Source organism: Gadus macrocephalus, chromosome 4, assembly GCF_031168955.1.
Source record: "Gadus macrocephalus chromosome 4, ASM3116895v1".
Taxonomy (NCBI): domain Eukaryota; kingdom Metazoa; phylum Chordata; class Actinopteri; order Gadiformes; family Gadidae; genus Gadus; species Gadus macrocephalus.
Genome location: NC_082385.1, coordinates 20,014,202 through 20,039,612, shown reverse-complemented (window position 1 = coordinate 20,039,612; position 25,411 = coordinate 20,014,202). Strand labels below are relative to the sequence as shown.

The following is a 25,411-nucleotide window of genomic DNA, read 5'->3' as shown; positions in this document are numbered from 1 at the left end:
CAGGTTATGGGCCCAGGAAAGCATGTCTAGAGCAACAACAAGGTAACAGAAGTAAGAAGAACTGTTAGCCAAGAGAAGCTACTAGACGAGCCTGGATAAAGATGGCACCGAGAGACCCCCGCGAAAATTGAGGACTCTACAAGCCACAGCCTGAGCAACGTCTTGGAGGTCGCGAACTATAAGAAGAATAAAAGTGAAACTGGCCGGAGCAGGTACGCTACAACAGCAGATCGTCTTTAATGGAACAGAAGATAAGTATGATCTATGGGAAACACGATTCCTTAGCCGTTTACACATTCTGAAGTTGAAATACACCATTTTGAGAGAGCCCGCTGGCGAGGCTGCCATAGCTGCAGATCCAGCGAAGAATGCAGATTGTTATGCTCAACTAGTGAATGCACTAGGTGATAAGAGCCTATCATTGATAATAATAATAATAATAAATGTTATTTGAGGGCGCCTTTCATAGCACTCAAGGTCACCTTACAGTGCAGTGTTTAAAAAACAAAACAAAATCAACAATCATAAAAAACACAAAAACCGGATATGTTACGTATTTTAAGAACCTAAGCTACCCACACATAGACCCTATGAAGCAGGGCCAAACATATAAGCCGTAAATACTATACATAGCCACAAGGGGAGCGGGACCTTACTGAAGGCTGCAATAATTTCTTTAGCCACAGAAGGCAGCACCACAGACAAGTGAGGAAGCCGAGGGTAATACGTCACACCGGCTCCTCCCACTCCTTCCGGGTCTTGCGGACCAGACGATAACACTGCGAACACGGGGCAGAGGTCTTCAGAATCTTCTTTGCAGCTATTAGACATACAAGGGTTAATGTTTATGATCAGGTAGGAGACGCTCTGCACGTGTTAAGATACGCTTCAACCTCCTTTTGCTCCATAGTATCAGTTTACCATACCGAAAATACTTTATACCAAATAAAGTCTCTTAAAAGCTATCCTTTGGATTTTTCCTTGAAGAACTCAGCAGATACATTGAAACAATTTACACAAGTGGGGTGAAATGGGTGGGAGACAATGAATTAGATTGAAGATGACAGTTTAAAAAGATGTGTTTTTAGACGGGACTTGAAAGTGGAGAGAGTCAGAGTTACGGATGTCAGGTGGGAGGGTGTTCCAGAGGTGGGGGGCAGATCGGCTGAATGCCCTGGACCCCATGGTGACCAGGCGGGCGGGTGGTACACTGAGTTGAATGGAAGAGGAGGACCGGAGAGTGCGGGTGGGTGTGTTGGTGTGCAGGAGTTCACAGATGGATGGAGGGGCGAGGTTGTGGAGGGCCTGGATGCAGGTTTTGACCGGCAGCCAGTGAAGCTGCTGAAGGACAGGAGTGATGTGATTAATGGAGGGGGTTCTGGTGATGATGCGAGCGGCAGAGTTCTTGACCAGTTGAAGCTTACGGATGGACTTGAGGGGGATGCCAAAGAGGAGGGAGTTACAGTAATCGATGCGGGAAGTGACCAGGGTGTGAACAAGGATGGCTGTGCTATGGGGTGTGAGGGATGGGCGGAGGCGGTTGATGTTGCGTAGATGGTAATAGGCAGACCTGGTGATGTTATTGATGTGTGCCTGGAATGATAGTGTGCTGTCGAGGATGACACCCAGACTCTTAACCTGAGGGGAGGGGGAAACTGAGGTGTTATCGATAGTGATGGAAAAGCTGTCAGGTTTTGTCTGGGTTGATTTGGTGCCGATGAGGAGAACTTCTGTTTTATTGCTGTTGAGTTTGAGAAAGTTGCAGGTGAACCAGGTTTTTATTTCAGAGATGCAATCAGTAAGGGAAGTGGGCGGGAGAGTGGACGAGGGCTTGGTAGAGAGGTAGAGCTGGGTGTCATCAGCATAACAGTTTAAATGAATGTCAAATTTGCGGAAGATATTGCAGAGGGGAAGGAGGTAAATGATGAGGAGTAGGGGCCCCAGGAGAGAACCCTGGGGAACACCTGAGGTGACGGGGGAGGGGATGGATTTAAAAGACTTTAGTTGGACGAATGGAGGATAGTCTGTTGAGGAGCGTGGTGTGACAGATGGTATCAAAGGCTGCACTCAGGTCCAGGAGGATGAGGATGGTGAGTAGTCCAGATAAGACATGACGCCGCCGATGATGGAAGGAAAGCCTTGAAATTATTGAGAGAACATTCTTCTGGAAAAAGCAAGCCCAGGATTCTAAACCTGTACACTTCATTGACCACCATACAAATGGAAGGGAATGAGACTGTGACTGATTATATGATAAGGGCTGAGAATATAATTTCAGCTCTTCGTGATGCAGGAGAGAACATGAGTGATGGGCTGCTTCTAGTCACTATTTTGAATGGACTGCCAGACTCATTCAGACCACTGGCTGTCCGCGTTACACAAAATGAGGACAACGTGACATTCAAGGACTTCAAGAGAAGACTGAGGGTCTATGAAGAATCTGAGAAGATGAGGACAACCGGTCCTGCAGACAGCGTGATGAAGACCATGATGAAGACTAGCACAAAGCAAAGCAAACAAGGCACCAAGACACACTGGAAGGAAGGGGAAGCCACTCTGACGTGTTACAAATGTGGAGAAAAAGGACATATCAGAACCAGGTGTACCACTGCAAGAGCAATACACACGCAGAGTCTCTATGCAGGAAAAAGGGAAAAGACAGAGCCAGAAAAGTTGCAGAAGAAGAGGAGGACATCGACAACGGGGATCAATGTTTCGTGGCCAAGCATGCAACCAACGAGAGGCCATCTGTCAACTTGAAGAAGAAAGGGATAATGGTGGATGCCGGAGCGACATCTCATATTGTGAACGACATCGCCAAGTTCAAGAGCTTTGACAACACATTCCAGCGCGACACCCATTCTATCGAGCTGGCGGATGGGACCAAGTGCAGTGGGATGGCGCAACGCAGAGGGATGATCTACCTGCTAGACAACGAGGGACGACAACAAAGAGCGCTGCTACAGGAGGCACTGTATATGCCAACCTACCCACACAACATCTTCTCAGTGGCAAGGGCAAAAAACAGAGGAGCGACAGTGACATTCAAGAAGGGATACAGCCACATGATCACCAAGAAAGGGGACAGGTTTGACTTCCATGAGAGTGGTAATCTGTTTTACCTGCCAACTGTTCAGAAATTTTTTGATAAATGCAATATGTGCCACGACATGCAAACCTGCCATGAAATATTAGGTCATTGCAATTATGAGGATGTACAAAAATGAATGGGTGTGGTAAGAGGTATGGAAATCAGAGGCGGTGCAGCCAGGCCAGCACAGCTGTGTGAAATATGTGCAAAGGGTAAATTCACACAGACAAGGAATAGAGAGCCAGACAGAAAGGCTACAGAGCTCTTACAACTGGTCCATACTGATTTAGCCAGTCCTATGAGAACCCCAAGCTTAGAAGGTGACAAATATGCACAGTATTTTACAGACGACTATTCAGGTGCCATGACTGTATATTTTCTCGAATGCAAAAGTGATGCAGTACATGCCACAGAGAGGTTCTTAGCAGGCTCCGCCCCTTTTGGGGAAGTTAAATGTCTACACTCGGATAATGGTACTGAATTTACAAGCAAGGAATTCAAAGCACAGTTAACCAAAAATAAGATTAAGCACGAGACATCTGCACCCTATTCACCTCACCAAAATGGCACGGCAGAGAGAGGTTGGAGAACCCTCTATGAGATGGGCAGGTGTATGCTTTTTGACAGTAAACTACCAGACAAAATGTGGAATTATGCTGTAGAGACAGCTGCCTATGTGCGAAAGCCAGACATGTCCAAACTTCAGAAATTCGGATCTGTGTGCTTTGCATACACACAAGAGAAAGGGAAGTTAGATACTAGATGTGAGCAGGGTCGTTTTATCGGGTACGACAAGAACAGCCCAGCTTATCTTGTGTATTATCCAGACACAGAAAAGGTCCAAAAACACTGTCTAGTAAAATTCACAAACAAGACAGTCAACGAAAAAGAAACACAAACACATGGACCACACACTGAGTATCAGGACAGAGAGGTACACCCCAGGGTCCTTGACAATTTGGGAAATTATGATGAAAAAATCAGGTCAAAGTGTTCAAGATGAAGTTTCTGTTTCTGAGATTGAAGGTGAACAGTCTAGCGCTGGGGGTCAGAGAAGAAAGAACCCACCTAGAGCTAGGAGAAGGCCTGTGCACCTACAGGGATATGACATGGAAGACACAGCAGACAGGCTGGTAACTTGTGTAGACTCATGTTATAGAGCAGTTTGCGACATACCACAAAATTACCAGGATGCCATACGATCAACCAGGTCACGGCAGTGGATAAGTGCAATGAATGACGAAATGCAGTCACTAAAAGAGAATGACCCAGTTGCCGCCAGGCAAAAAGGCAGTGGGGGGTAGGTGGGTGTATACTAGGGATGAGTCGGTCAAGACCGATTCGTTCACAACGAACGAATCCCGAACGTGAACGACAAGAACTGGTTCCCCAAAACAAGAAGAACTGGTTCGTCAGAGCTTCGTCTCCCCGCGACCTTATATCGATTGAGTCTACAACGTTCTCAAAGATTCAGCCAATGAGAGGTAGAAATGGTGTTGCCATGGCACCTGGGTAAACAAATGACAAGGTGGTACCGTCGAATTTGCACGCTTTCTCTGTCTGACGTATCTTGGGTCATACCAGGATACAAGGATCTATCGAGAGGCAATGGGAAGTTTGATCTATTTGGCTACTTGCACTAGATCAGATTTAAGTTATGTGGTCAGTAAACTTTCCCAGCATTTTGCTGAACCAAGTGAAGAGCATTGGAACACTGCAAAGCACGTGTTCAGGTATCTTAAAAGTACAACAGACCGTGGGTTATGTTTTAAAAAGGATGACACAGGTGAACTTGGTCTAATAGTCCACAGTGATGCTGACTGGGCATCTGAGGTCACAGACAGACATAGCCCCACAGGGTACTGTGCCAGTTTAAGTGAGAAAAGTGCACTCATTTCATGGAAGAGTCGAAAGAAACCAACAGTTGCACTGTCTACCTGCGAGGCAGAATACATGGCCTTAGCGTCAGCCATACAGGAGTGTATGTATTTGCAACAGTTACTCAAGGGTATTGATAAGTGTCAGTATGCACAAACCAAGGTTTACGATGACAACCAAGGAGCTATTGCACTAGCTAGAAATCCAGTAAACCGACAAAGGTGCAAACATATTGATATCAAATATCATTTCATACGTGAAACTGTGAATAGTGGGAGAATATGTTTGGAATATTGTCCTACTGACAACATGATTGATGACTTGATGACAAAACCAGCCAGTAAGCTACAACTGAAAAAGTTTGCTCAATATTTGTTTGGCACTTAGAGTGCAAGAAAAGCATATAGTGTGCCAAAATGTTAATTTTTTTTATTTTACTATCAAAAGTAATGTATCACAATAAGCTAAGAGCGAGTGGGGGTGTTAAGTGTAGTACTATTGTACGCCCTTACTCATCGTGTCCATTAGAGGGCAGTGTTGACTTGACCTCTGTGTTACCTGACACCTTCCTGTTCCGGTGTCTGAGTTGCTACATGTGTCGATGTCGAGGAGAGTGGCAGCTCAGCTGAGTAAGGTCTCGCTGCAGCCTGTAGGACATGGACATCGAACGTCCCAGTGCTGTCACGTGACAACAAGATGGCGGACGCGGTGAGACGTGAGACTCCTTAGCTGTGTCCCAATTCCTCTATGAATAGTCAAATCTCCTACCCTTTATGCCTCCTTTACTTAACCTTTGTGGATAACGTCATCGGGTCAAGGAGAGATGAACATGTGCTTCCTTTCGAACATAGGGAAAGACAGTGCTGTTTAAAATGAATTCGACTCCACTTTTCCTAACCGACGTCATTGCGCGTCGCGAGCATTGCTGACCTATAGCGTCTCTACGGTGCAACTACCGTTTTCGGAAGTTTGTCTAAAACAAGCGCTCTTTTGATCAATGCGTTCTTGTCGTATTGATTTAAATCAGGTTGTCGCCAACAGTGAGAATCCCAATTCACATGTGAAAAAAAGAAGCTCATCTTATGTTGATTTTTAAATTAACTTCCCCCAGTAGTCTTTTTTAATTGTCAAGTCTGGATTTTATTTTCTTACGGTGTATATTGTGTGCTTAATAACCAGCAATTTATGATTTCACTTCGATTCAAACAATGTTTCTGGAATTGGTATCCATTATTATTCATTTAATTTTCTGCTCTTCTCTTCAAACAAACCAATGAAAAATAAAGAAATGAAGAAAAGACAAATATTAACTCTTCCATTTCGGACAGTTTGCGCTTCCTCGGGATACGGAAGATAGGTGGTAGAGTTCCTCTTGCTATCTCTCTGCCCTCCTCCGTGAAATGAGAAAACCGTCTGTCATGACTGCACACAAACACACACACACACACACACACAAATAGTTTTTGTAGGTCATTGTTACGGTTGTGTTAATATTGGAATTCACAGCACATCTGCCTCAAAAGAACTATACCCTTCTGTATGGAGATTCTCCAACAAAGAGGAGCACCACCACTTCCTGAGATGTGTTATGTCATGCTGTGGAAGATAACAGTATATCAGTCAGAATTAACTTCCAAAGACTGCAATGAGAGTAGACTGTCTGTACTCGACTACATCATAATTTTGCATTAACTTTAACCATTTCATTTTCGTATATTTTCCTTTATATTGTGACGACCCCACCACTCCACTAGGGGCCTCTGTGTTCTTTGCTGCTTTGCTCTCCCTTTGCAGGTTCCAGGTCGTGGGAGGGTCATCTTCTTGATGAGACACCAGTGCCGTGTTCCGACATCCATACTTCCATGAGTACACTTAAACGAAGTACACTATCCGCACTCACTAAGTGCGCTAATTTTCAGATGTCAGTGCTGTTCGAAATCGAATACTCCGTGGAGCACTAACCGGAAATTACGATCAAGACTGCCGCCGCGGCTCCTCCCCCACAATGAACATCCCGCTTTGAAGGGTGATCTCTTTATGCCTAGCAGCTATAAAAACAGGGTTTCCCCAGGTTTGATCAACCCAAATTTAAGACTTCTTTTTGACTTTTTTAAGACCACTTCAATGAAAATTAAGACCTACATCGCACCCATTAAGCAGTCGTAAAACGCGGTCGTGCATATGTTATTCATGTTTTTTTGGAACATATGAAACATTCATGTCAATACATTAATGAATGTGCCAAAGGATAAGTGTGCACTCACCAATCAAAGAGCCAAACTGAGGGCCTAACTCAAAGTATAGAGGCCTGATGTCTCTTAAGACCATGTACCCAGAAATGATAATAAAAGATTCAAAAGCAATACACAAAGTGATGGTGTGAAAGTGTAGCTGTATTTTTGGTTTAAATATCAAACTTTCAACACCACTTGCCTCGTTGACCTCTTTTACTAACTCCTTCGTAATGTATGGAGCCAGCCCGAACCCTAACCCTAACCCGTCCACAGACATGGTGACTAATGTATGATAGTAAGCATTATTGGCCCTTAACACTAATATTCGGAAACAACACTGCCTCAAAAGGATATTGGCCTAAGCAACACCAGTAGAGGCTATACTTTTCCCTGAACTTTTAAACGTTGCAAACGTGCAAAAACATAATTATATATTTATGTGGCATTCAGTCCAATGCTTAAAATATATCTGTGGCATTCAGTAGGCCAATGCTGTGGTAAAGTGTGTAAAGTATGACCAAGTGTTTCTTTCTGTTCAATAGATAGAACTTTATCAATCCCCTGTAGGAGAAATTTGTTAATGTTTGTCCCTATAAAACAATAATGGCAACAAAAATAAAAATACAAAACATGACGGTAACTCTAAAGTCAAACCATCCAATCTGAAGGCTCTACTTAACCACTCCCCCTACTCACTTCCAGCAATGCAAAGCGAACAGAACTGAGGTGGGGAGGGCGTAGCTTAAGTAGTTTGTGACCGACCCAGAGGAACGCAACGCAAATTCAATGTGAACATGTATGAGGCTTTAATAAAATCCCGGACGATTTTGAAATTCCGCCCGGACACATTTATTTTTTAAAAGTGTCTCAAAAAGAGGGCATGTCTGGGCAAAAGAGGACGTCTGGTCACCCTTCGTAAGGGGAACCCATTTGATTCCTACCTGTTCCACTGTTAAATAGTGGCGCAAGTTGGTGGGCGCTATCCTGGTTATTTCTCTGCGTGAGAAATACGAAGTGTGACGTGTGAGCGTGTGCATGGGTCGAATTGCGTGTCTCACGCCGAATGCGAGAGACTTGAGAGCCCTGCTTCCCCATGATGTGGCGTCTCCTCTCAACTGATTATGTTTGTTGAGATTGCCGGCGCGAAAACCCAAAGTATTGTTCATGCATACATACGTTCTCTGACGTTACGCAAAACCCCGATACGCAAAACGCCCCCTATTTTCCCCTTGTGTTACAGTCCGGTTGACTACGAAAACATATCCTAGTAGGAAATTTAAGACCATCTTTAAAAAATTAAGACTTGGGTAACGCAATTTAAGACTTTTTAAGGCCTTAATTTAGGAACATGAAATTTAAGACATTTTTTAGACTTTTAAGACCCCGCGGCTACCCTGAAAAACTACAAAATGACTCAATTAATGCAGGCTATGTGGAAAATGCGGAGACTTTGGCTCAGCCTGGCTCCGCCCTCTTCCGCTACGTAGCTAAGATGGCTGCCGTTGAGTATGAAAAGTGTACATCGCCACGCATTTCGCGATTTGACCGTTTTGAGTACACCATCCGGGTCATTTCAGTACACTTATTTTCGCCCAATCTGAATCGGAACGCCCTACATACTCAAACTTAGGCTAGTAAGTACGGATAGTATGGATATTGGAACACGGTACTGGGCTGGTGTGTTGTCTATATAGGGCTCACCCTTCTGCAGATCTGGGGGCTGGCTCTTGCTGCTGCAGCCATTGCTTTTGTTCTATTTGGTTGCCACACACTCACATACATGCTTACACTACTGATTACTGAAATTTATATATATTTTCTGTTGTTTATAGTCTTGGGTTGTGAATAAATGTTTAAGATGATTTCACTCTATAGTCAGGTCTCCCATCTTTGCCGCAGTCAAGGGCCGGGCTGTTACAAGTGGGGGCTCGTCGGTTTTCTTGTTGACCGGGGTTTGTATTAGCGTAGTTGGTAAGATCTGCTAGGTGTGACGTCAGTGAGCGGTTGTAGCCTGTTAAGTTCAATGATTGGTGAATGACTTCACATACTGTTGACGCGGGAGACTTGGACTAGAGTGGTAAGCAAGCCATTTTGTTTTGGTTAATTTTAAGTGGCTGTAACAGGAGGAAATTGTGCTGCATGTAATGTTTTCTGTGCTCTGTCCTATGCGTGATCATTAAAGTTGCCGTTGTTTTGTCCCTGATAGGTGAAGAGCAACTTCCCATGGAAGATTGCTGGGGGGTTTTGTAGTGTGGTGTTAAATGTGGCTGGAGCAGTAGTCTCGGGAGCACGTCCCAAGCTGCTGGTGGGGTTGGCATTTACTGGTTCCTCCACCGGGCTTGCGGGTTTCAGTGCTTAAATACCAACCCAGTCGCCAAGAAAAAACGTCGACGGTGTACGTTTCCATGAACACTGGAGACGTACTATTACAACGTAAAAACAGCATGTTATACCTACAGTATCCACGCGTGCCGCTGTGGAGGCGGGTTTCGGGGTTTGGGTTTCACGGCTTTCGCGGCAAACTGTGGACACGATTGTTTAGGGGGGGGGGGGGAGGTAGACTGTTGTTGACCGGGGAGGGGGGGGGGAGACACGTTTGTTGAGGGGGGGACGACGACACGATTGTAGGGGGGGGGGGGACCACGTTAGTTGAAGGGGGACGACGATGACGACACGTTTGTTGAGGGGGGGGGGAGACACGTTTGTAGGGGGGGGGGCACGCTCGACAACGAGAGTTGGTTTTTATTGAATGCTCGACAACGAGAGTTGGTTTTTATTGAACGAGACTTCAACACGGAACAGCTGCACGAAACGATGGTCACGTCACTCTCGGTGACGGTGTCGACAACAATGAACACACGAACAATGTTAATAGAACAACACACAACCACATAACATCCCAAACCCATCAACCCCACTTAATCCTAACAACAAAACAAGTTAACAAAAGCCCCATTTGTCAACTGACAACCCCAATTCCCAGAATCCCCCGCGGCTCCGGAACACGGCGTAGTTTATATTAATCTTTATTATCCGAATGGGAAATGCAATATTTTAGGACAGATACACCATTAAACGCGTTTCTAATGACATTTCTAGCGAGAAATTTACATTTTCCTTACATAATCTTCAGTCAGTGAATGTGTATGATCTTTATTAATCTTTATTATCTGAATGGGAAATGCAATATTTTAGGACCGATTCACCGTTAAACGTGTTTCTAATAACATTTCTAGCGAGAAATATACTTTTTACTTGCATAATCTTCAGTCAGTGATTGTGTCTGATCTTTAGTTTTATAGTTATTAGGATTTGATCGGATCGCTCGCATGTTTCAACGTCAGGTTGTTAGGCTGCTTTCGCTAAACTAGCAGCTCACGTGCTTCCTGCGTTTGTGTTATTAAACTGTTACTTTATGTAACTTTTAATGATATCATCTTGTTAGAAACACGTATATCTGAGAGGCAACCCAGTCGCCAAAAGCATTCGTTGACAGTGTACGTTTCGTGAACACTGGATTACGTCGCATTTCAACATAAAATAGCATGTTATACACACACACGCACGCACACACACACACACACGCACACGCACGCACAGACACACACAGACACACCAGTGTTGTTTTCGTCAGGCAAGACGAAAACGAAAATGACGTCGTCAGACCCCTTTTTTCCATGACGAAAATGAGACTAAGACGAACGTCACCAAAGCCATATAAAGACTAAAATGTGACGAAAAATGTAGACATTTTCGTCAGACGAGAACTAGACGAGACTAAATTGTTAGTGAGTGGACGAACAAAGTTTCAAAACATGCTTTTTTCCCGCCAACTATAATATGCGGAAAAGAAATGGAGAAATGGAGCCAGCTGCTTGTCCTAACAGTCACGCCCCCATCACACACTAAAAGCCTCGCTCGCGCGCAGCTGCGCCTGCACGCACACGGCACACACGAGTGTGCCGTGTGCGACGAGTGCGACGAGTTTTCGTCGGACTAAAACTAGACTAAAACCTTTTGAGTTTTCGTCAGACTAAAACTAGACTAAAACTTTCAAAGATAGAAATGACTAAAATGGGACTAAAACTAAGAAGCATTTCGTCAAAAAGACTAAGACTAAAACTAAATCTAAAATGCCTGCCAAAAACAACACTGAGACACACACAGACACACACACACACACACACACACACGCACACACGCACACGGTGCATTTCGCTGCTAAAACAACAACAACAAAATATTCCCTCAAATATTATTACTAAAGAACCGTTTTCCAAAGAACGAAATGTAAACCAATGCATTCTGAATGGGAGTGTTTCTCCGATTTTTCCATGCTACACAGAACGAAATGTAAACCCATGCAAATAAAGACTTCATGGTCATAATAATTTAAATATCATTAATCTCCGTGTGTTGGGTGGTATTCTATTTTTTTCAACGGGGCTGGTGCCGTCTCCTTTTGACCTTTTGACCCCAGACTTCTGGGGGAATAGCTGAATCAATTCATTAGTCAATCAGAAGCATGTAAATATCTTCCCGGTGGCGTAGGAGAACGAACAAGGTGTCCTTCAACATCTACACTTCCAGGCGATTGCAACGGTGCCACACATGAGCATATTCGAACATGTTTAATGGTAGTAATTAGCTGTCGAAATTGGAGGCCTTAATCAATAATGAGCAGCTATTGATTTGCTTCCCGATAAAAAAATTGTGACAAATGACATGTTATTTAGCATCTACACGTTGAGCTGAGTCCAATGACACCAAGCATGACACTCTAGCTAATGGTAACATGTATTTTACATGGTACACCTAGGTCTAGGACATGATCTCGGTGTAGCAAGAGGGCGAGCTTGATCTCATTGGACTCAGCTTAACGTGTAGATACTAATTAACATGTAATTTGTCAAAAATCTCCATCGGGAAGCAAATCTATAGCTGGTCATTATTGATAAAGGCCTCCAAAATCGACAGCTAATTACTACCCCGAAACATATTCAAATAGGATCATGTGTGGCACTGTTGCAATCGTCTCGAAACGTAGATGTCAAAGGACACCTTGTTTGCCCTGTTGCACGACCGGGAAGATATTTTCATACTTCTAATGGATTGATTCATATTTTAAGGTTCTCGGAGTGAGACTTTAAGCGGCTGCAGCAGAAGTGTTGAGACGAAAGATGATATCAAGACATTAATAGAATATTCCCATTCACATTATGATTCTTCGTCATAACATCCGACCAAACATCCTTTACATTCACCGAGCGAAGATTATGATAGTCCAGGCCCCCCCTTCCTGCACTCGGGGTCCGACCAGGCCAAGTTTCGGTGCGGGGGTCCCAGTTAGGCCCTAGAATATGGTATTCAAATTTCAGGGCGGTAGGACCTTTCTATCTCAAAAACTGTTTTTCCACCACATTCTGAACCATTAGGTCTCGCAGGCAACACTTCTGAAGGGGCTTTGTCCAAATGACAGTCCATTTGGGAAAACTTTTTTTCTCTATGGGCTAGAACTACAAATCTTGGATATGTCGTTCTCGGGGCCCCGGGAAATGTGTGTAAACATTTTAGCATCCCTAGCTATCTCGAAAAGGCCGGAAAAGGGGCGTGACCTCCAACAGTACAGTCAATGTACATAAGACAGAGGTTAGTTTCTAGGCCCCATTTTTTGCGGGATGGAGGTGTACATTTGTGGCTTAATGTGTGTAGACACAGCTGGCCTGTGGCCACGTCGTTGAAGTCTGGGTTCAAAAGGTCAAAAGGAGCCGGCACCACGCCGCTTATGAGATAACAAAAAGTGAATCTGTATTTCTCTCATAACATTTTGTCATTATTGAAGAGAGGCCTGATTCTCAGATATGCATGTTGGACTGTTAGGGTATAGGTCTGGGAAGAACTTCAGGCCAAAATCTTGCAAGCGAGCCGCTGGGTGCAGGTGCAACGAGATGGAGCACTTGCTGAGTCATTTCCTGTAGGGCTGGAGCCACAGGTTGAAGCGTATGCGTCCTTTGAAACCCCCTTTGATATATAAGAGACCCCAAGGTACAGTTTACTTAAATGTTCTCGCCTCAGTCACCTATTGCATCACTTCCTTTAGGGCTTCGGCCTCCTAATTGATCATTGTAGTATAATTCAATGCCCTCTTTCATATTATATGATACTTCCACCACTGGGACGTGGCAACAACTCTCCAAATCCATATGGGGAGGGGGGGGGGGATGCTTTTGGACAGTAGGGGTGTACACTAGACATAAATAGGAAGCAAACTCAGGAGAAGGAATGACCTCTCACAAATATTTATTGAATAAATTGTTTCAAATAACCCTGCCTCGTTAAATCAATGAACTTGGTGTTTTGCTTTAAAAAATAGGTTATAGAAGAAGTCTAAACTGCAGAAAATAAAAACATCCAAGCTGCCTTTTAAGGATACCTCGGAATATCTGTCTATTTTTTAACCGTCGGACCCCAGTTTACGACAAAAACAACACAATTTACGGCAGCTCCTTTGCCGCGTGGTTTTTAGAGCCATGTAAGGATTAGAGGGGGCGGTCGATAGCAACCACCATAGCAGCATGACGGTCAAGTGACTGGATGCAGCCCCGTTGAAAAAAATAGAATACCACCCAACACACGGAGATTAATGATATTTAAATTATTATGACCATGAAGTCTTTATTTGCATGGGTTTACATTTCGTTCTGTGTAGCATGGAAAAATCGGAGAAACACTCCCATTCAGAATGCATTGGTTTACATTTCGTTCTTTGGAAAACGGTTCTTTAGTAATAATATTTGAGGGAATATTTTGTTGTTGTTGTTTTAGCAGCGAAATGCACCGTGTGCGTGCGTGCGTGTGTGTGTGTGTGTGTGTGTGTGTGTGTCTGTGCGTGCGTGCGTGCGTGCGTGCGTGCGTGCGTGCGTGCGTGCGTGCGTGCGTGCGTGCGTGCGTGCGTGCGTGCGTGCGTGCGTGCGTGCGTGTGTGTGTGTGTGTATAACACGCTATTTTATGTTGAAATGCGACGTAATCCAGTGTTCACGAAACGTACACTGTCAACGAATGCTTTTGGCGACTGGGTTGCCTCTCAGATATACGTGTTTCTAACAAGATGATATCATTAAAAGTTACATAAAGTAACAGTTTAATAACACAAACGCAGGAAGCACGTGAGCTGCTAGTTTAGCGAAAGCAGCCTAACAACCTGACGTTGAAACATGCGAGCGATCCGATCAAATCCTAATAACTATAAAACTAAAGATCAGACACAATCACTGACTGAAGATTATGCAAGTAAAAAGTATATTTCTCGCTAGAAATGTTATTAGAAACACGTTTAACGGTGAATCGGTCCTAAAATATTGCATTTCCCATTCAGATAATAAAGATTAATAAAGAACACATTCACTGACTGAAGATTATGTAAGGAAAATGTACATTTCTCGCTAGAAATGTCATTAGAAACGCGTTTAATGGTGTATCTGTCCTAAAATATTGCATTTCCCATTCGGATAATAAAGATTAATATAAGCTACGCCGTGTTCCGGAGCCGCGGGGGATTCTGGGAATTGAGGTTGTCAGTTGACAAATGGGGCTTTTGTTAACTTGTTTTGTTGTTAGGATTAAGTGGGGTTGATGGGTTCGGGATGTTATGTGGTTGTGTGTTGTTCTATTAACATTGTTCGTGTGTTCATTGTTGTCGACACCGTCACCGAGAGTGACGTGACCATCGTTTCGTGCAGCTGTTCCGTGTTGAAGTCTCGTTCAATAAAAACCAACTCTCGTTGTCGAGCATTCAATAAAAACCAACTCTCGTTGTCGAGCGTGCCCCCCCCCCCTACAAACGTGTCTCCCCCCCCCTCAACAAACGTGTCGTCGTCGTCGTCCCCCTTCAACTAACGTGTTCCCCCCCCCTACAATCGCGTCGTCGTCCCCCCCTCAACAAACGTGTCTCCCCCCCCCCCTCCCCGGTCAACAACAGTCTACCTCCCCCCCCCCCTAAACAATCGTGTCCACAATTTGCCGCGAAAGCCGTGAAACCCAAACCCCGAAACCCGCCTCCACAGCGGCACGCGTGGATACTGTAGGTATAACACGCTGTTTTTACGTTGTAATAGTACGTCTCCAGTGTTCATGGAAACGTACACCGTCGACGTTTTTTCTTGGCGACTGGGTTGTAAATACCCACCGCAAAAACGCCTGAAGGCTAGGGGGGAGTTAGTTAGTTTTGATTAGGCAGTTAGAGGGACAAGACCACGGTAAAGTTTTGGTTGTGCTGGGGCTATGGTGAGTCTAGTGTGCTGTAGGAGTTGAACTTGTGGTGTTGCGTCGGGGCCTGCCCGTAATTCCGACACCTCATTGTTCCGACGTCTCAATGGTCCGAAATATTTCCCATTAGATCGACATGCCACTATGCCGACAGTTCAATGTTACGAAAACGGAACCCCTTGTTCCGAAGGGCCGTTTGTCAGACTTTTCAAAAAGGAGGCGCATTAGGCCGACGGTTCAATATGCCGAATAGGCCTACATATGAAGAGTTTTATACAGCGCTCTCTCTCTCTCTTTTGTCACTTTGCTCTCAGAGAGAGAGAGAGAGAGAGAGAGAGAGAGAGAGAGAGAGAGAGAGAGAGAGATACAACTCTTTATATGTAGGCCTATTCAGCATATTGAACCGTCCGCCTAATGCGCCTCCTTTTTGACTAATCGGACAAACGGCCCTTCGGAAAACAATGGGTTCCGTTTTCGTAACATTGAACCGTCGGCATAGTGGCATGTCGATCTAATGGGAAATATTTCGGACCATTGAGACGTCGGAACAATGAGGCGTCGGAATTACGGCATGGCACCGTTGCGTCAGGTAAATAATTCTGTTGGGTAAGTGGAGCTGAGTGATGGCTAGTGTGGAGGATTTTTTGCGAGCCCCATCAGAGGAGTTGTTGGAGCGCTGCTCACGGGAACAGTTAGTGAAAATTGCTGAGTATTATGAGTTGGATGTTAGGGATAAAAGAATGAAGGGAAACATTAAGGCAATTGTTAAAGCTAATCTGTTTGAAACAGGGGTTCTCAGACCTAAGTTGCGTGTTGCTGGTGCCTGGCTGGATGTTTCGGATGCGCTTTTGAGTGAAGCTGGTTTGACGTTTGAGCAGAAAAGGGAGTTGCTTCTGCTGGAAACGGAACGGGAGTGAGCGAAATCTGAACGAGAGAAATTAGTTGTGGAGAGGAAGCGACTTGAGTTGGAGGAGCGTAGGCTGAGTTTGAGTGGATTTGAGACAGGGGTGAGTTTTTCTCCTAGGGTCTCTGGTGTATTTGATGTTGCGGATAGCTTGCGGTTGGTTCCTCAGCTCTGTGAGCGGGACCAAGACATTTTTTTTTCACTCTTCGAGCAGGTGGCCGAGAGTAGGGGGTGGTCTGACTCCGATCGCACGTTACTTTTGCAGTGTGTGTTGACAGGTAAAGCACAGGAAGTGTACTCTGCTCTAACTATAGTTGAGAGTAGAGAATATGCGACAGTTAAAGCTGCAGTGTTGCGCTCATATGAGCTTGTACCTGAGGCATATAGGCAGAGGTTCCGGACATGGGAGATGTCGAGTAGGCAGACACATGTTGAGTTTGCGAGGGAGCTGTGTACTCATTTCAGTCGCTGGTGTTCTGCTGTGAAAGTGGATACTTATGATGCTCTATGTGATCTGATTGTTTTGGAACAATTTAAAAACTCTTTTCCTAGTCATATTGCTGTTTATATCAGTGAGCATAAAGTGAAGAATGCCGCAGAAGCTGCCACCCTAACAGATGAGTATGTGCTCACACACAGGATTGAACGAGAGTATAGCGCTAGAGATAACAGGAGCGATGCCAGGTTGCTCAGCACTGCAAGTAAGTGGGAGGAAGCACATTATCATGGCCTGAGTAAACCAGGGCGTTCTGTGCAGGGTTGAGTGCCATTTGACTTAGGGAAGGTGTGCAACTTCTGCAAAGGCCAGGGGCATTGGAAGGCTGACTGTCCCAAAGCTGGACGTGGGAAGGAAGGAGTTCAGGTTAAGTCGGCTGCGTGTGCTACCTCTGTGCCATATGTCGGGCCTATTTCTTGTCAGCAGGTGGAGGCTGAAGTGAAGGACAGTTTGGAGGAGTCGTTCTCGGCTTTTCTGTCTGATAGGTGTGTGTCTTCCTTGGGCAGCGACAGTTCTGTACCTGTAAAAATCCTAAGGGATACTGCTGCTTTTGATTCATATATTGTGAGTTCAGTGTTTCTCATCAATCTGATACAGGAGATTATGTCCTCATGAGAGACATGAGTTCGACAGTGTCACCTTTTCCATTGCACAAATTTGTGTTAAACTGTGGTTTGGTCCAGGGTGAGGTTGCTATGGGGATGCGCCCCGCATTGCCTATTGATGGCGTAGATATCATTCTAGGGAATGATCTGGCAGGCAGTAGTGTGTGGGCTAAAGGTGCGAACACACCAAGCGCGTACCTCGCGTACCATGTACGTGCGTAACGCAGCGAAAATGTTGCTTGACCATTTTGTGTCAAAAATGGTCAGATACGCGCGTATCTGACCATTTAAGGAGTCCGAGGATTAAGGAGTCCGAGGAAGGAAACCCAAACGCCGCCGTGTTTGGATGGATGATAGAGCTTGGATCGGGTTAGATTAAATAATCTCGGATATAAATAACAATAATCGGGTTAAATAACTTCACATGGTGTGTCTGGTGTGTTTCCAGCATTCGTAGTGTTGATCAGCAGAGAAATAGTCCGCCAAGACGTTGAGGTTGCTTAGCAATCAGAGACTCTGTCCATGCAAGTGAACGGAGCGTTCACTCTTCGTCATAACTATCAAACCAAACATCCTTCACATTCACCGAGCGAACATTATGAGAGTAAAATGCACATTTCTCGCTAGAAATGTTTCCATAAACGCATTTAATGGCGTAACTATGTTACTATTTCCACTCAGAATAAAGAAAGTTGCCGGCCGTGGCTGCCATGGACATGGCTGCTCTGGAGTCCGAGGTAGGAAACCCAAACGTCGCCGTGTTTGGGTGATAGAGTTTAGATCGGGTTAGATTAAATAATCTCGGATATAAATAACAATAATCGGGTTAAATAACTTCACATGGTGTGTCTGGTGTGTTTCCAGCATTCGTTGTGTTGATCAGCAGAGAAATAGTCCGCCAAGACGTTGAGGTTGCTTAGCAATCAGAGACTCTGTCCATGCAAGTGAACGGAGCGTTCCCTCTTCGTCATAACTATCAAACCAAACATCCTTCACATTCACCGAGCGAACATTATGAAAGTAAAATGCACATTTCTCGCTAAAAATGTTTCCATAAAAGCATTTAATGGCGTAACTATGTTACTATTTCCACACAGAATAAAGAAAGATGTCGGCCGTATGCTTCTGTCCAAGCTCACTACTCTCTGCCAGTGACGTCGGGTCAAGCTCAACGCTGATTGGCTATTGCGGCGCGTATGAGCATAAAAAGTTCAATTTTTTGAACTCCTCGCGTACATGTACGCGCGTATATGTACGCGCGTATATGTGCGCGCGTATATACACGCGCGTATATGTACGCGCCTCATACGCCCCTACAGCGAGTAAAATGTTGCTTGGTACGCATGATACGCTGTACGCACCTCATACGCGCGTACACCAATGCTTCCCTATGGAAAAATTGCCGATTTTATACGCGTGGTACGCAGGTGACGCGTTTGGTGTGGCCGTACCTTAAGAGTTCACCACCGCCAATTGTGACTTCTTCACCCTTGGTTAGGAGAGCTGGATGGAGGTGCTCGAGGGTTTCCTGAGGTGTTTACAGCTTGTGCAGAACATGGGCCATGTGCAATGCTGAACGGGGCCTTGACCAGATTGAAAAGGGTGACAAGGGGACATTCCCAGTGTCCTTTCCTGATCCTCTTGTCTGTTTCCTGCAGTGACCTCATGGCAGAACAGAGAGCAGTTTCATCTTTGACATCACTGTATGACAGGGTTGTCACTGTTGCAGGTGGAAGGAGCGCTGCTGATGGTTATTTTGTGCAGGATGGATTGTTGGTGAGGAAGTGGATGCCACATGTTGACAATTTTGTTGGTGATCCAGTGTTGCAGGTTCTTGTCCCTTCTAAATTTCGCACTGAGGTTCTGAAGGCCGCCCATGATCACTGTGGGCATTTGGGAATGCATAAAACATATGTATATATTTTGCGTTACTTCTTCTGGCCTCGTGTGAAGAGGGATGTGTCCAGCTACATCAAAACATGTTCTACATGTCAGCTAACTGGGAAACCAAATCAGGGAATTAAGCCAGCTCCACTGTACCCTATTCCATTTTATATTTATCCTCTATACAGTTCTCTATACATACATAGTTATCTAAGAGTTTATTGTTTATCTTATATTGTATATAATTTAATATTGTGTTGTGTTTCTTTCTGTAAACTACTGGAAAATCAATTTCCTTGAGGGAGTCATCCCAAAAGGATCAATAAAGCGTAATCTAATCTAATTCCAGCTATTGCACAACCATTTGAGCATCTGATTGTATACTGTGTGGGCCCTTTACCTTGTTCTAAATCAGCTGGTAAATACTTACTGACCGTCATGTGTCGAAGTACAAGGTACCCGGCTGCCATTGCGTAGCATTACTGCTAAATCGGGGGTAAAGGCGCTCACGCAGTTCATCTCCATTTTCGGTATACCAAAAGTAATTCAGAGTGATCAGGGCTCAAATTTTTCTTCTCAGCTGTTTGCTCAAATGCTAAAGCAGTTAAGGGTTAAACATAACCAGGCTTCCGCGTATCATCCTATGAGTCAAGGGGCCCTGGAAAGATTTCACCAGACTTTGAAGTCTGTTGCGTGGGTATTGCGTTGAGATGAACCAGGACTGGGAAGAGGGGCTTCCATGGTTGCTGCTAGTGTAGTGGGATTTCTAATAACGACTTATCTAATTCACTTCAACTAGCTATAGGCAAGAGGAATCGGAGAGTCCAGGTCAAGTATAGATGGAGAGTTTATTGCCACCCGCAAACGAGAGACAACAAAGCCGAATGGTATTCGCGAATACACACTCCCGAATGACACCCGTACAGCTCCTTATATCCCCAATCCTTACACAATACAAAGTTGGACTTTCATCAAATATTGATGTGCATAGAATGTTTTTCTGGGTCATACTGTGTGGATGTCAGCATATTCTCATGTCTTCTGGGTCCCAATGTGACCTTAGAACATATATTGGCCCTCATTTATCAAACGAGCGTACGACAGAAAACGTGCGTAAAATGGACGTACGCTCATTTCAACGTTGAGCTTGGCATTTATCAATTTGAACGTGAGCGCAGGCTGCGATGAAATCTCACGTCAGGTCTGAGCTTGTGTACGCAAGTTTTCTTGGCGCAACATACGGGTATTTCACTGATGAATAGTGCAGCACAAGTAGCTGCATGTTGCACATCTGTATTAATTACTAAATGAATTGGAATTAGCCCAGCCGTTCAAACAATTACAATCAAGTCAGGCCTAATTAAAAACAGTATTGCTATGAAAATAATTAGAATGTGACAGGTGAAATGTTTATTCAGCTGTCTATATAAACAGGAGCTTTGCCAAATAGGTGGTCGAGTCTACATGGTCAGAGTCATCTCCTCGGTGAGTTACGCTGCAGTCGCACTTTTTTTTTCTTGAAAAACGTCTAAGACATCGCACTAAAAGTTTGATGTGATTCATCTAGGTGACAAAGGCTATGCCCTGAACGACCTACCTAATAACTCCTCTGGCTCATCCGAACACGGATCAGGAGCGCAACTTCAACAGCGCTCACACGCGCACAAGGGCAACAGTGGAGCGATGTATAGGCCAATCATGAGATTATTTGTGCCATTACTTTGTAACACGGAAGCTGTAGATATATATTTTTTAAATAATTGCAAAGGCCTTTTTACCACTTCCATGACTGGTATGGAGTGCATCGGTGTCTCCTCCGCCACTTATGCCCGAAATGGAGGGAGACCCGATGAGACCAACCACTCGCTCCTCAAATTCCGTCAGTTCAAGGCTAGGGTCCACCCGGCCTCCTCCCGTTTCTTGCTTGGCCCGCTTCACAGCCGCAACACGTTTTTTGGTGCTGAGCTTCATGTCGGACCATTTTTTCTTCACCTTATTCGGAATAAAATAACTTTAACGCAATGCAAACAATAGCATATATGTGAAATGTTTTAAGCTGGATAACAGAAATTTTACATTTAATTTATTATTTAGCCTAATTAATTTAATTAACAAACCTCTTCCGTAGCCCGATGAACATTGGAAACACTATTCACTGCAACATTTATTTCCTTCCATATAGCATTCTTTTGCTTGCCTTTAATGCCAGCTTTTAGGCTACCAAACAAAACCAGACGGTTCGCATCCACCAGTGACACGAGCGTCTCCATTTCGGTCTCGGAAAAATTCCTCTTTTTTTTTTACCGTTGGACGTTTCTCCATGTCGTAAAAGTTAGGGGCGAGACTTCTGAAGACGTGCTTTTATATGGGCGTGTTACGTTAATTAGGATCGATCTCAGCCGCCGTATTTATCAACACCAAGATCCTTCGTACGCTGGGATTGGTGTGATACGAAAGTTTCGTGAATCTCACGTTGGTTTTATCGTAAGATGAATCATGCGTTCAGATTTGTGGTAATTTCTACGTTCGTTTGATAAATGAGGGCCATTATCCTTACACAAACAGAGATGATGCACACGTGTAAATGTAAGCATTGTCTTCAGAGAGTACATCAGATGGGAATAGACTGGACCCACTCACTGGTGTGCCACATGGCACATCAGATGGGAATAGACTGGACCCACTCACTGGTGCCACATGGCACATAACATCTAGGCTAAAGGTGATCAGCTCTTTTCAAATGTTAAAGTATCTATATGATATGTGTAGGCCTAATAATAATCATAGTTTAACATAAAATGTAAGGTTAATTTCTACCACACTAGCCGCTAGGGAGGTGGAGCAAGAGAGCACGGGTTTCAGCCCTAACAAACTTGTTTTCGGGCACACGGTGCGTGGGCCGTTGACTTTGGTGCATGATCCGGTTGCAAAACAAGAACCACCTGTAAATTTGATTGATTACATTAATGGTTTTCGACATCGGTTGTATGCAGCAGGAGAGTTGGCTAAGGAAAAGCTGGCCTCTGCACAGGTAAAAATGAAGCGTCTGTACGACCGGAAAGCTGAGCAGCATCAGTTTAGTCCTGGTGATCGCGTGTTAGCTTTGCTGCCTATTGTGACTTCTCCATTTCAAATGAAATTCACTGGTCCTTTCACAGTGTTGCGGCAGGTTTCAGAGCAAAACTACTTGTTGTCAACACCTAAACGTAGGAAATTGACTCAACTTTGCCATGTTAAACTTCTGAAACCCTATTTTGAGCGTGCGCCACGGGTTTCTGATTCTAGTGGCAAGGAGCAGGGCCGGTCGGTTAGGTCAGTTTCGGTGGCAGCCACGCAATTTTCCGTCTCGTAAACGGTCGTTGCCATTTGAAACGGTCAATGCCATTTCCGACCATGTCCGATTGCGTCCGCTCTCCGATCTTGAATTCCGAATGCTTCGTGAACGGAATTAAAACATGGCGGACGTAGAGGAGCCAGGACCTGCAGCAGGTCACTTGGAGTCAGTTAAAAACAGCACAGGGTGGAATGTTTTTTTCCGCTCAGTTGCCGTGAGTAATTATGAAACTATCTATGCCAGTCATACATAATGATTGATTGAATAGAGGAGACCTGGGACAGTTGCAACACTTTTTGCTATAATGGCTCTTTTGCTTAGCAACCATTTGAATTTAAGGGATGATATTTGAATAAAATAAACTTACATCTGTCAGCTATTCATCAATAAAATTTAAGGATGATTACCTTAAGTACATTATTCACAGTTGGCCTTTGAATGTAAGATGCCAACAGCAACTGTCCCCGTAAAGACACCCATGATAAAAACTGATATGCTAGCTTATGATGTTCACCGTTATCAATGCTAATGGATAGGGATTCAAATGCCCTGTATGCCGAATAACACATTTAGAAAGGACAATATCACAAAAACAACATTGAGGGGAAAATTACCTATTCAAACTGCTAACCCAACTCACACACACGTATGAAATTGTCAGGGTGTTTGTGACAGTCTTTCGTTTGTTTACATCTACAGCCAGCTGTCATGGCTCCTTTGACCACACCCCATCTTATTATACAAATATGCATGATGTGGAATGCTTAAATCCAATAGGTTTTCATGTTCATATAGATTGCTGTTGGAAAATATGCATAAAAAAGACAATATGGTCAAAAAACATGATTGCCTAATAATTCTGCACACAGTGTAAATGTGTGACAGTGGCACGCACCCAGCTCTATGTTAGACTCCCCACCACAAGTCTGGTTATTCTAGAACACTCTGCTGAAGTATTTCTTACAAAAGAGCTGCATTCAAATGATTGTCATTAAGAACAATTTACCTGTTAGAAACATAAACTTTCACACAAATGTGTTGCAAATGTCAAAATTTAAATATTTTTTTGCTCATTTTCTTTGTAATCTGCCATATTGTTTTTGACCAGCCTCCCCTGTTTGACAGACTACCAGCCACACACCACTGGTGTAGATTGTAATATGTCTTGGTACAATGAGTCAGAACTGCATGGTGAAAAAAATGTTGGTTAAAGCCTGCTTGTTTTTAAATATAAATGACTAATAGCTTTATTATTATTTCTGCTCAGGTGCCAGGTGAAAGTGAACAAGACTCTACCTCACCATATGCACAACTCATCAAATCAGCCATAAGTGAGGTGGACGGCTTGGAGGAACTATATGACAGCAACTGCTTGGATAAAGAAACTTTGCTTGACACTTTGCCCGATAATTACACCTACAACATCTCATCTCTTCGTGGCACTTCAACACAGTTTCGGGCAAGGATATCAACAACTGACCTGACCAAATACAACTATAAGGACTGGTTAGCCGAATACGATGCCATTAACAACACCTGCATGAGGCTGAAAACTATCAAGAGCCAGACGTCCGGTTATTTTGTGCAAAATTACTACAGATGCCAGCACAATACAAGAAAATGGTCCCCAAGCAAAGACCCTCAGCACAACCTAGCCACAAATCCAACAGCCAGGGTGAAGAACACAAACTGTCCCTTCCAGTTGGTCCTGAAGATATCGACAGAAGGTTGCACCACAATTGACATCCACTGGGAGCACAACCATTCAGTCTGCACGTTGGAGGCTTCTAACTTCAAAGATCTGTCTGAAGAAACTATCGCCAAAGTAAACAATCTTTTTGAATCAGGCCATACTCCATCTACAGCTAGACAACAGTTCCTAAAAGACATCAGATGTGACTGTGAAGATGACATCACCTACCACCAAAGAAAAGCAGATCGCTCCATAACACCCAGGAGAAGGGATTTCAGTCATCTGTACAGTCAGTTCACAAAGGACAAGTATGGGGGGAAAGACAAACAGATGTTTGCCAAACTCGTGGAAAGACTTAAGTCATATGAAGAAGAGAATCCCGAGGCCAGCACCAGCTACCAGCTTTATGAGGGGGACAGTCAACCACTCATAATTGCACTTGTGACACCGTTGATGAAGAGGGTGCATAAAGAAGTACAGCAATCAGGAGAACTTGTTTTCATAGATGCCACTTCCAATACAGAAGAACACAACTTAAAAGTCTTCATGTTATGCACACACCATGTGGCCGGTGCATTACCATTGGGCATCCTGATAACAAGTGACGAAAAACAAAGCACTTTATGTCAGGGTTTCCAGACACTGAAGTCAATTCTGCCCTCCCAAGCCTTTTACGGGCATGGACCTGATGAAGGACCTGCTGTCATATTAACTGATAACTGTGATGAAGAACGCAACGCTCTTACCCAAACATGGCCAGGCGCCACCCTTCTGCTCTGTGCATTTCATGTACTACAACAAGTATGGAGGTGGCTTCATGACAAAAACCACAACATAAAACAGGATGATCGGCCCTACCTACTGAGCCTCTTTATAGTCAGGTGGCTTAGCAAAAAAATGGGGACACGGCGGACAAAAGCACCAAATTTTTTCCACATGCTCTCCATCACTATACCTTTCAATTTAGAGGGGGTTCCACTTAATCAAGATGGTGGAAGGCGGCCATCTTGGATTTCCAAGATTTTCG

The 25,411-nt window shown here is 44.2% G+C and overlaps 1 long non-coding RNA gene across 1 annotated transcript; it reads left to right on the top strand.

Moving 5' to 3' along the window:
• The first annotated feature begins 22,687 nt into the window (after window positions 1-22,687).
• Window positions 22,688-22,887, top strand: LOC132456333 (uncharacterized). The gene is made up of 2 exons (XR_009525433.1): window positions 22,688-22,762; window positions 22,844-22,887. It is a non-coding gene; the product is annotated as an uncharacterized LOC132456333 (long non-coding RNA).
• Window positions 22,888-25,411: the final 2,524 nt, after the last annotated feature.